Below are 12,026 nucleotides of genomic sequence, written 5' to 3'. Positions count from 1 at the left end.
GCAAAAAGTCACAGATGAGCGAGGCGTGTTTTGTAGCCGGGCGCTTAATTCCACACACGAGGAACACTCGCTAGCCGGCGTAAGCTAACGCGCGTCGACGGGGCCCCCCCGCGGCGAGCATAGGGCCACGGAGGCCAGAGCAACGTTTTAGCGCTGCGGCACGATAGCGTGCGCAAGAGTGAGAAACAAGACTTTGAAGTCGTAGGGGAGAAACACGGCGGCTTCGGAACGGCGTGTAAATGGTGGCGTTCACATGAGAAGCCGGCAAAGCGTGCTCGCGTTTGTACGCCATAAATAAGGGAAGGGCATCTCCTTCAATGCTGTTCGTTAAGTCAAATAAAAATATATGATTGTCAATTTGTAAGTGGAAGGAAAAAAATGCGACTGTCATTTTAAATTTAAATGTACAGTGCCTAGTGAAAGTATCAATCCACCAGAAAACATTTTTGTCATTTTTCCACATTTTAGGCTTAAAATTTAACTTTAAAAAGCTGAACATACTTTCCAAGAGTCAACAACATGTGAGACACAATCGTGAAGTGGGACCAAATTATTTTAACACATTGAGTTAGATTTATAACAAAAAACTTAAAAAATTGGTGTTCTCTCAGCTCAGCCAACTGACTCCAGGAGTTCCCTGATGATTTCTGAATAATCCATTTTCGACCTCAATAACTAACAATGACACAGACCACCCCCGTGTCTGTTTAAAAAAAACCTGCTCTGTGATGGGCTCAGAAGTCTGTAAAAGGAGAGACTTGAGAAAAGACAGCATTATGAAGACCAGAGAACACACCAGGCAGGCCTCTAATAAAGTTGTGGAAAAGTTCAAAGCAGAATGGAATAAAATAAGATTTCTCAACACTTACACATCTCCCAAAGCATGGTTTGAGCAATAATATAGAAATGGAGAGAGCATAAAAGCACTGCAAACCTAACAAAACCTGGCCATCCTAGACTAAACTTGGGCACAAACAAGGCGAAAACTTATCATCAGAAGCAACCAAGAGGCGATAGATCACATTGGATGACCTGAGATGACACTCTGCATAAGACAACTATTAGTCGCACTCTGCATACATCTGCCCTTAATAAAAGAGTGGCAAGAAGAAAGCTGTTTCTGCAAGAATACCATAAAAAGACTTGTTTGGCATTTCCGAGAAGTCACATGGGAGACACAAAAAACATGTTGAACAAGGTTCTCTCGTCAAAATAGACCTAAATTTAACTTTTTGGGCTGAATGCAAAGTGTTACGCTTGGCTTAGGAGTAACTCTTCACAAACCCCTGAAAACACCATCCCTACTGTCAAACATGGTGGCGCCAGCATCATGTTCAGGGGTTGTTTTTTTCAGCAGGGACTGGGAAGATCGTTAGAGTTGATGGGAAGATGGATGAAGCCAAATACAGGGCAATTTTTTTGCAGCAAACCTGTTGTAGTCTGAGAATGGGGTTCAGTTTCACCTTCCAACAGGACATTGACCCCAAACATTAAGCAAAATCTACAACAGAAAGATTTCAAATTTACAATATGAAGGTGTAAGAATGGCCAGACAAAAGTTTAGAACTCAATCCTGTAGCGCATTTGTGAAAAGATCTGAAAAATGCTGTGAACAACTATCAAACAGGCAGTTTTGTAAAGAAGAATGGGCAAATATTTCTGTTTCAAGATGTGTAAGACTTGAAACATACCCATAGAGACTTGCGGCTGTGAGCAAAAGGAGGTTGTGCAAAGTACTCAAAGTGGGCCAATAATTTTGCAACGCCTTTTCAGTGATTGATTTTTCCGCACAATTTTTTTTCTCCACAATTCTCTCGCGTGTTATTGATTCCTATAAATCATTTGGAGTTTTTTCATTTAGAAGTTTGAAATATGGAAATATGTCAAAATGTTCCTGGGGGAGGCACTCTACTTTGCTACAATCACCACTTAAAAAGAACAAAACCCCCTCCAAGTTTTTCATAATCTGTTACCAGGTTTTCGGGATAGAAAACCATTTTGAGTGGTGCAGGGCCCCAACGGTGGGAAGGACAGGGAAGGGAATGTGCGCTGTCTGTGAGCACCGAGGCGGTTTCTCCCAGCTGAGAGCAATGTCTCACCGAGGTAGCAGAATTTCTTCATTAGCGAACACACAAAAACATCAGAGAAAGTGGCCCCGAGAGGTCCTGCAAACACAACTTCCCCGCCTATTCGACCGTTTTGGACTCGTAAATCTCCCTCTGTGGCCCTATGACCTGCTGCCATCTTGAAAACTGTGCATAGGGCCAACTATTTGCACTTATATATATATATACAGGGAGTGCAGAATTATTAGGCAAGTTGTATTTTTGAGGATTAATTTTATTATTGAACAACAACCATGTTCTTAATGAACCCAAAAGTCTCATTAATATCAAAGCTGAATATTTTGGAAGTTGGAGTGGGGCTTTTTTAGTTTTAGCTATTTTAGGAGGATATCTGTGTGTGCAGGTGACTATTACTGTGCATAATTATTAGGCAACTTAACAAAAAACAAATGTATACCCATTTCAATTATTTATTTTCATCAGGGAAACCAATATAACAGCTCAACATTCACAAATATACATTTCTGACATTCAAAAACAAAACAAAAACAAATCAGTGACCAATATAGCCACCTTTCTTTGCAAGGACACTCAAAAGCCTGCCATCCATGGATTCTGTCATTGCTTTGATCTGTTCACGATCAAGATTGCGTGCAGCAGCAACCACAGCCTCCCAGACACTGTTCAGAGAGGTGTACTGTTTTCCCTCCTTGTAAATCTCACATTTGATGAGGGACCACAGGTTCTCTATGGGGTTCAGATCAGGTGAACAAGGAGGCCATGTCATTAGTTTTTCTTCTTTTAGACCCTTTCTTGCCAGCCACGCTGTGGAGTACTTGGATGCGTGTGATGGAGCGTTGTCCTGCATGAAAATCACGTTTTTCTAGAAGGATGCGGACTTCTTCCTGTACCACTGCTTGAAGAAGGTGTCTTCCAGAAACTGGCAGTAGGACTGGGAGTTGAGCTTGAGTCCATCCTCAACCCGAAAAGGCCCCACAAGCTCATCTTTGATGATACCAGCCCATACCAGTACCCCACCTCCACCTTGCTGGCGTCTGAGGCGGACTGGAGCTCTCTGCCGTTTACCGATCCAGCCACGGGCCCATCCATCTGGCCCATCAAGACTCACTCTCATTTCATCAGTCCATAAAACCTTAGAAAAATCCGTCTTGAGATTTTTCTTGGCCCAGTCTTGACGTTTCAGCTTGTGTGTCTTGTTCAGTGGTGGTCGTTTTTCAGCCTTTCTTACCTTTGGCCATGTCTCTGAGTATTGCACACCTTGTGCTTTTGGGCACTCCAGTGATGTTGCAGCTCTGAAATATGGCAAAACTGGTGGCAAGTGGCATCTTGGCAGCTGTACGCTTGACTTTTCTCAGTTCACGGGCAGTTATTTTGCGCCTTGGTTTTTCTACACGCTTCTTGCGACCCTGTTGACTATTTTGAATGTAACGCTTGATTGTTCGATGATCACGCTTCAGAAGCTTGGCAATTTTAAGAGTGCTGCATCCCTCTGCAAGATATCTCACTATTTTTGACTTTTCAGAGCCTGTCAAGTCCCTCTTCTGACCCATTTTGCCAAAGGAAAGGAAGTTGCCTAATAATTATGCACACCTGATATAGGGTGTTGATGTCATTAGACCACACCCCTTCTCATTACAGAGATGCACATCACCTGATATGCTTAATTGGTAGTAGGCTTTCGAGCCTATACAGCTTGGAGTAAGACAACATGCATAAAGAGGATGATGTGGTCAAAATACTCATTTGCCTAATAATTCTGCACTCCCTGTATATATATATATATATATATATATATATATATTTTTCAATAGAGATAAATAAATTGAAAAAACACCAGAATGGAAGACCACATTGACTGTAAAGAAAGGGGTGTCAAACTCATTTGAGTTTGGGGGCCACAAAGTAAACTACACATTGTCTTAAGGGCCGAAGTAGTAAATTAGCGGCATTAAATAATACACTAGAGGATGGGCAAACTACTTCATCCAGCCTACCCAAATGGTCAAAACATAATGACAATATACATGATTGTAAAGTACTACTCATAAAAAAGTTTTTTTGGGTGCCAACTTTATCCCTATTATCCCTTTGTGTGTCTCCAATAAAAATACTACTACAGGAATACTACAAAATTACCACAAAACTAGATATCAAATTTAGTGCTTCGAAACAATAACCTAAAATATGATCTTGTATTCATTGGAAGAAGAAAAAAAATATAGAAATACTACAAACACACTTCTACTGTATTCCTAAATTAGAAAATACTACTGAAGAAAAATTAAGACAGAAATACAAAACTACAAGAACAATACTACAGAACTACTACGATGGAAATACTTCAGAGACACGTCTTCATCAAAAAATACCACTACAGTAGTTCTATAGTTCTACAAAACTACTACTATAGAAATGGTACAGCAAAATTACGACAAAGTCTACTATGGAAATAAGACAAAAATACTATTGCAGAAATACCAAAAAAATACTAAAAAGTACAACTACAGTAATGCTAAAAAACTAAATATCAAATGAAGTGCTTAAAAACAGTGACCCAATATATGGTCTTGTTATTATTCAAAAGATATATATATATATATATATATATATATATATATATATATATATATATATATACCACAAAAACACGTATTCTGTAATACTAAAATAGAAAATACTTGTGAAAATTACAACAGAAATACTACAAAAAAAATCAGCTACAGTAACTCAATACAATTACTGAAGAAATACTACAAAAACACAACTATGCAAATAATGGAAAAATATTACAGAAATACTACTATGTAAATACTTTAAATATACTTCTTCAGAAATAAAATAAAAACATACCACTACAGTAATGCTATAAAACAAAAATACTTCTGCAGGAATATTATGACAGAAATACTAGAAAATATTTCATGGGAAATATTTTGACAAAATTGCTACTAAAAGTCTACTGTAGAAATACTACGGAAATGCCACTACTGTAATGCTAAAATAGAAAATACTACTGAAGAAAAACAGAAATACATCAAAAATTCAACTACAGTAACATTAATACCAGTACTAAGAAATACTATAAAAGACTACTTCAAAAATACTTATTTCGATATTTAAAAGAAATACTACCAAAATAATACAAAGAAAATCACTACAAAAGGTCTTTTATAGAAATACTATTCCATTAAATACTATTGCAGAAATACTAGTAAAACACTAAAATAACTACAACTCCAGTAATACTAAAAAACTGTCATATGAAGTGCTTTAAACAGGGACCTCCTATATTATTTTGCTTTAATGCTGACCAATTTGATAAATGAATCTATTTTAAAACAAAAGTGAAGAAATATATCTTGTAGATGCCCGCATGTATATTTATTCATGAATACAAATACAGAGAAATTGATAAAAAAAAAAGAAGAAGAAATATAACAATACCACGTTCATCTCAACAGAAGGACATTATATATCATTTGCACATTGAGAATATTCGTCTTATTCCAAAATTCAACCGAAAGAACAAATCGGTTGACATTATTTTGAAAAGTGGGTTTACATTTTTCATAGTTTACAATGACACCAGCTCCCAAACCCCCCAAAATCCTGTATTTTTCTTTCAGCGATCGTCCAGTAATTCCGTAGTATTTCTGTCGAAGTATTTTTGTTACTGACACACAAAGGCACCATGCGGACAAAGTTGGCACACACAAAAAAAACATTTTTTATGAGTAGTACTATATTTACTCTTATATAAACTGTCATTATATTTTGACCTGAAAGACCACGTGTGGCGCGCGGACCGTAGTTTGCCCACCCCTGCTCTGAGCCTAAAATTCACCCTTGCGTAAGACTTTTTGACAAGAAATGTGCTTGGCTGCTCCCGGCTATCGGTGCGCGAGTGTGTGTGTGTGAATGGGTGAGTGTGAAGCACATTGTAAAGCGCTTCGGGAGGCCTTCAGTGACTACGGAACTGCAGAGCGTTTAGCAGGAGCGTGCCTTTGCCTCCGCACTTTGGCGTCGGGCACACTTGGTCTAAGCGTATATTTGAGTCCAACTCCCCTCGCCAATTAAGAAAAACCAACATGGCCGTCCGTTTTATTTTGGAGCGACAAGTCAAACGAAGACTTAACTGCAGGATGGGTGTTTGCAACGGCAACCTGAGTAAAGAGTAAGAGCAAACATCCTCTCCGCAAAATTCAGGACATGTGCTTTTCAACATGGACTCACCAAAACCAGTCGCTGAGTGTCTTTGTATTGCTCTTAAAGGTACAGGACGGCGCTTTAAGCTACTGTTCAAATAAGCAGTAGAAGTTTGGCGACATTTATTTAAAAGATCGGATCTCATGATTTTATCTGTCCATTTTCTGCACTGATTATCCTCAGTAGGGTCCCGGGGGTTCTGGAGCCCATCCCGGTCGTCTTCAGGCAGTGGACAATAGGGATAATGAGTTTATATACAGGAAAAGCAAGAATTAAAGACAAACACCTGCGCCTTTGATATTTCACAAAAAGTGGAGTCGGATTTCTTTGTATAGCCCTTCATCCCAAAATGTCTCATGGGACTGCACAAGTTACAATGACACCGTCCCCTGATCTGAAACCAACACGCAGGCAAGGAAAAACTCAAAACCTCAGCACGAGGAAAATAGGAAACCTGGAGAAGGGGTCTCACAAGTGGTAATCCCCCTGCCAGGGTGACCTGGGTGAAATAGATTTCGCATTGGGTCACAATACACAAAACATAGTAACCATTTGAATAAATAAAAATCAAGTAACGTCATTCCCTCAGAGTTGATTTTTTAACAAGAAATATAGAATAGAATATACCTTTATTGTCATTGTTACAAAATGGGTTGAACATATTTTGACAAGGAAATTGGATGTGGCACTCCAGTCTCACATTTAACAGTGAGGATAAAAGAAAACAAAGAAGATAAGGTTATAATGTACACAATATTTACACAAGAAAGCCACAACGCGTATTACAAAACATGGTACTCAAAATTTAAAATAAAAACATTTGCTACTGTTAACCAGTACTGTTTCCGAAAAAACTGACCTGGAGACGGATGGGCACCACCAGGCTGCACTTGACCAAGACACACCACAGGAAGTAGTGCCCCTACCACCCTGGCAGTTAAGGGATCTGTGAACTGGAACACCTTTGAGTCATAAATAGTTTTCTGATGTATTACTTTAAAAACTGGAGCATCGCAGGGGAAATTTTTAGACGGCCTTCGCTGAGTTACTCATTTTTGTTGATTTGTTTTGGATTAGTATTTCAGTATTAGGGCGATCTTGACATGCTTTTTCTTCTTTACTATTGGAGGCTCCGAACAGCAATGTATGCCTCCCTTTGGGCAACTTTGGTATTACGTCTTATAATGGTTTGTCTACATCAGGTCTGTCAAACTCGTTGTAGCTCAGGGGCCACATGGTACAAACAAAACCTTGCACAAAGCCGGAATAGTAGATAAAAGAGAGAAAGAACAAAAGAGAAAGAGACAAAGTGAGAGAGAATGGGAACAGAGTGCGAGAGAACAAGAGAGAGAAAAAGAGAGGGAAAAAGGAAAGAGGAAGATAAACATAGAAAAAGAGACAATGAGTGAGAACAAGAGAGGGTAAAAATGTGAGAGAGAAAAATAAAGAAAGAGACAGAGAAAGAAAGAGAAAGAGAAGTAACAAGAAAGAAAAGGAAAGACAGAGCTGTAGAGAAAAAGAAGGAAAGAAGAGAGACATAGAAAAAGAGAGACAGCAAATGAGGGAGAGAAAAGGAGAGACAGAGAAAAAGAGAGTGAAATAGAAAAAGAGAGAAAGTAATATAGCTCCAGTTGCTATGCGAGTGGCACCCGGCCTTGTCAACAACAAGAGGACATGTTTCAAACTGCAGCTCCTTTTTCTCCTGCGCTTCTCTCGGCGTTGCCTCGCCGGCCAGATCCGAACCCACGGGCCGCATGGTCAACACCTGCGGTCTACGTGAATATTTACGACGTCCATTCCGAGTATAGAAAGGGCGACGTGCGGCTCATATAGCACAACCCGAACTGCCCCTTCCCCTGCCAGCTGCAGGTCACATTGCTCCTTCAATCCTGTTTGCTCGTGGCCCCCATGACCCTCCAGCCTTCATTTGCACCCGGGTGAGGACCATTCCATCATTGGCCTTAGAAAAAAAACTAAGGGCCAATGACACTCCTTAACAGTAAATGGTGAAAATGCCCTGCTTGATAGCCGCCCTGATTGTATTTGAGATGGTCCACATCTCATTTTATTGTTATTTTGTTAGTTTTATTTCCCTTTTCTGACAATAATAACAGGTCCCCAAAAAGTCAGTGATAAGGGGAAGGAAAAGTGGAAAAGAGTCGAAGGTAATGATTGCGAAATACCAAAATGATATACGAGTGTCTTCCATTGAAACACAGCTCGAAGGTACTGTAAATGGGTTCAAATGTCATATTTTCAGGTTTTTGTCACCAGTATATCATAGCTGTCAAGCTCTAGGGCTCCATGTCCTTACAAACTGTCGTATTTTCCCTTACAAAATACAAAATAATTTTACACCATATTTTTTTTCCAAACGTGTTTATTTATGTAGTTTAACATGTTGTATTGCACATGTGTTTCGTTATATCATTTATATTGTTAATTAACATTTTGAATGAGGTTTATTATTAAAAAAAGTTCAAAAATGAAGTAGCTAGGACGTTCACTGTAGAAGAAAAAAAAAGCTACTATAATTAATTAGAATAATACATTTTCTTATTCAAATTATGAATTCATTTTCTGCATTAAATTATTGTTGGTAATATACTGATTAAAGGGATAACCACAAACCTGTCTTTTTTCATTTTCTCCTTTTATACTTCCTTTTTTTCTTAACTTCTTTATAGATAGATAGATAGATAGATACTTTATTCATCCCCTAAGGGAAATTCACAACATATATACACATATACAACATAATCATTCGTAACATAATGCATCAAAGCAAGTGAGCCGTTTGAGAGGCGGCTCGCTTTAATGAGTTGAGCCGAAAAAGCCGGTTCTCTAAAAAGAGACGGACTTCCTTTCACTACACAACTACCACATGAAATCCGATGTTTTTTAAGCACGCATGTATTTCAGATTTACTCAACCAACCCCGCCTGTTGTTTTCAGATCAGAATGACTTACGGCGTTTTAATTCGGATTCGGCCATTGCGACTCGATGATTGTATCTAAAGAAAAGTCAAAACTATGTTGTAATGTAGGCCTACTACTCTGCTTTTGCTTTGATCACCTGTGATCGGAATGATGCATGATGGGAAATCCCCAGGTGGCAGACGCATGCGCACAGTAGCATCAAACCGCTCGCTTCGTTTGCAACGAGAAAAAAACGATACCGAGATAGAGGATACTGCGGCGAACTCGTTTGACTTGATTGATTTGCCGTTTCGTGATATTCGGTGTATACCGGATGGTACCCATAATTGACAAATTTGCGTTTTTTCGTACAGATTTCCTTGTACGTCGTACACGTCTTAAAATGCATAATAAACGTACTTTGTACAGCAAAAACGTACAGGTTGACAGGTATGGTATATTCATCTTTATTATCTACAGGATAAAGATAAGCAGTGGTTGGCCCATAATTGTCTTTATATACGGGTAAACAAAGACAAGACTCAATGCATCCAGTCGGCTTTGGTCTTCTAAGTTGAGTACTAACCCGACAGTAACCCGTGTGTGACTTTTGTTAATCACAACTCAGGTTTGACAAACATATTAACAATGTTGTCACGACGAGCTTGTTTTAACTGCGTCTTTTAGCAAAAGCGACGTTGTTTTTAAGCTGTCCTGACCAAGAGGAAGCGATACATGCCTTAATAAACTCAAGGTTAGAGTCCCGCAATGTAGTTTGTGTCGGCGTCTCTCGGTCGTCTATCAATCGCCTTCAACTTGTGCAGAACGCACACTACATCGGAAGACGAGAGCATATTTTTCCTATTCCTTCATTGTCCATTTTAGAATTGATTTTATACTTTAAATATTTGTTATTAAGGGCAGCACGGCAGCGCAGTGGTTAGCGCGTTTGTGGCACTGTTCTGAGGTCATGGGTTCAAATCCAGCTCCCGGACTTCCTGTGTGCAGTTTGCATGTTCTCCCTGTGCTTGTGTGGGTTTTCTCCGGGCACTCCGGTTTCCTCCCACATTCCAAAAACATGCATGTCAGGCGAATTGGCCGGTACAAATTGTCCCTAATGTGTGAATGAGCGAATGTGTTGTCTGTCTCTGTGTGCCCTGCAACTGGCTGGCAACCGGTTCAGGGTGTCCCCTGCCTACTGCCCGAAGATAGCTGGGATGGGCTCCAGCACCCCCGCGACCCTACTGAGGATAGGTGGTGCAGATAATGGATGGATGTTTGTTATTAACTGTTTGGCGCCATCTACTTTTTCGGAGTTTTTTACTTTTTGCAATCCTCGTAGAGTTTGGAGGTCCAAGGACTAACTTCTTAACGCTGGGGTGACCTAGCCTTTACTGTCTTCTGGCTCTGGAATCAGCTCCCAGTCCAGTTGCGTCTTATTTTGGACCTGAGCCTCTTTAAATCTAGGCTAAAAACGCACTTCTTCAGGATGGCTTTTAATACTCATTAGTGCGAGGACACTTTTAATGTCGTGTTGGTTTTTATTTTTCTTTTTTTGTTTGGTTTTTACTTGCTTCTCTGTTATTACTGTAACACACTTTGGTATTTTACATTATACTTTCCTCATTTTATGTTTTACTTTCATTTTTATTTTTTGCTAATGCAACATCCATTGCAGCCTGGTCATCCTGGAAGGGGGTGACCTCATGTGTGGTCCCTTCCTCAAGGTTTCTTCATTTTCCTCATGTTGAGATTTTTGAGTTTTGCCTTGCCCTCGTGGAGGTTTTAGATCAGGGGATGCTGTCATAATAGTCTGTGGTCTGTGCAGCCCTTTGAGACTCCCTGTGATTAAAAGCTATACAAACAAGACTTGACTACTCCGCAAGAATTGTTGTAAAGGGCTGTTTAAATCAACTACATTTACATATACATAATTGAATAATTACTGTTGTTTAAGTTGGTTGGATCCCTTAACCACTAGGGTGGTAGGGGCCCCATTTCCTGTGGTGTGTCTTTGGCAAGCACAGCCTGGTGGGGCCCATCCCTCTCAGGGTCAACATATTTCCACCCCGCCACGTTTCAATATTTTGGCTACGTATTTCATTCAGTATGTAGCTATTTTAAAGCAATTTTAAGGGGCGGGGTTACATGTGATATAGGCTTATATGGCAGTATATACGGTACATAAAGTCGTTTTTAGTTTTGCGGGTCATTTGTTTTTTGAAAAAAAAAGTATGAATATTCTATACTATATCTGATTTACACTGCGCAATGTTTTGCATTCAAAACATTTCATTCATTTTCTCAATTTGGGGCACAGGATCTAATGGTGGGTCCTCACGTCAGACCATCTGAGATCCACGGATGTAAGAGAAGTAAGATTGAAATTCATCCAATACAAGCAAAAATGGCCTGGTTCTGACTAGCCGATAGTAGATTGAATCGGGCTGCTTGGAGTGGTCACTGGTTGGAAGCCAGAGTGCCCAATCTGGAACCTGGAGGTTGGTAGAGACCCCACAAAAGCAGAGCACAGAAAAACAGATGGTTATGGATTTAGTCTACATTTATACTGAGACCTAATGACACACAGATGAATGGTCTGCCAGGTGCACTCTGTTTGCCATTGTTAGTCATTTAGGTCGACATTGGATCATTCAGAAGTCATCAGGCAACTTCTAGAATCAGTTGGCTCTTTACAGTTTGAAGTTTGAACCCTGAAATGTGGCAATATGACAAAATGTTGGTGCAGGACGGATACTTTCGCTAGGCACTGCAAATATTTTCTCTAATAAATATGTGTTAACAATGCCTAAT

This window comes from Urocampus carinirostris, chromosome 2 (assembly GCF_059441175.1).
Source record: "Urocampus carinirostris isolate Australia breed hairy pipefish chromosome 2, RoL_Ucar_1.0, whole genome shotgun sequence".
NCBI classification, from domain to species: Eukaryota; Metazoa; Chordata; class Actinopteri; order Syngnathiformes; family Syngnathidae; genus Urocampus; species Urocampus carinirostris.
The sequence above is the reverse complement of the archived record's forward strand: the minus strand, read 5'-3'. Positions refer to the sequence as shown.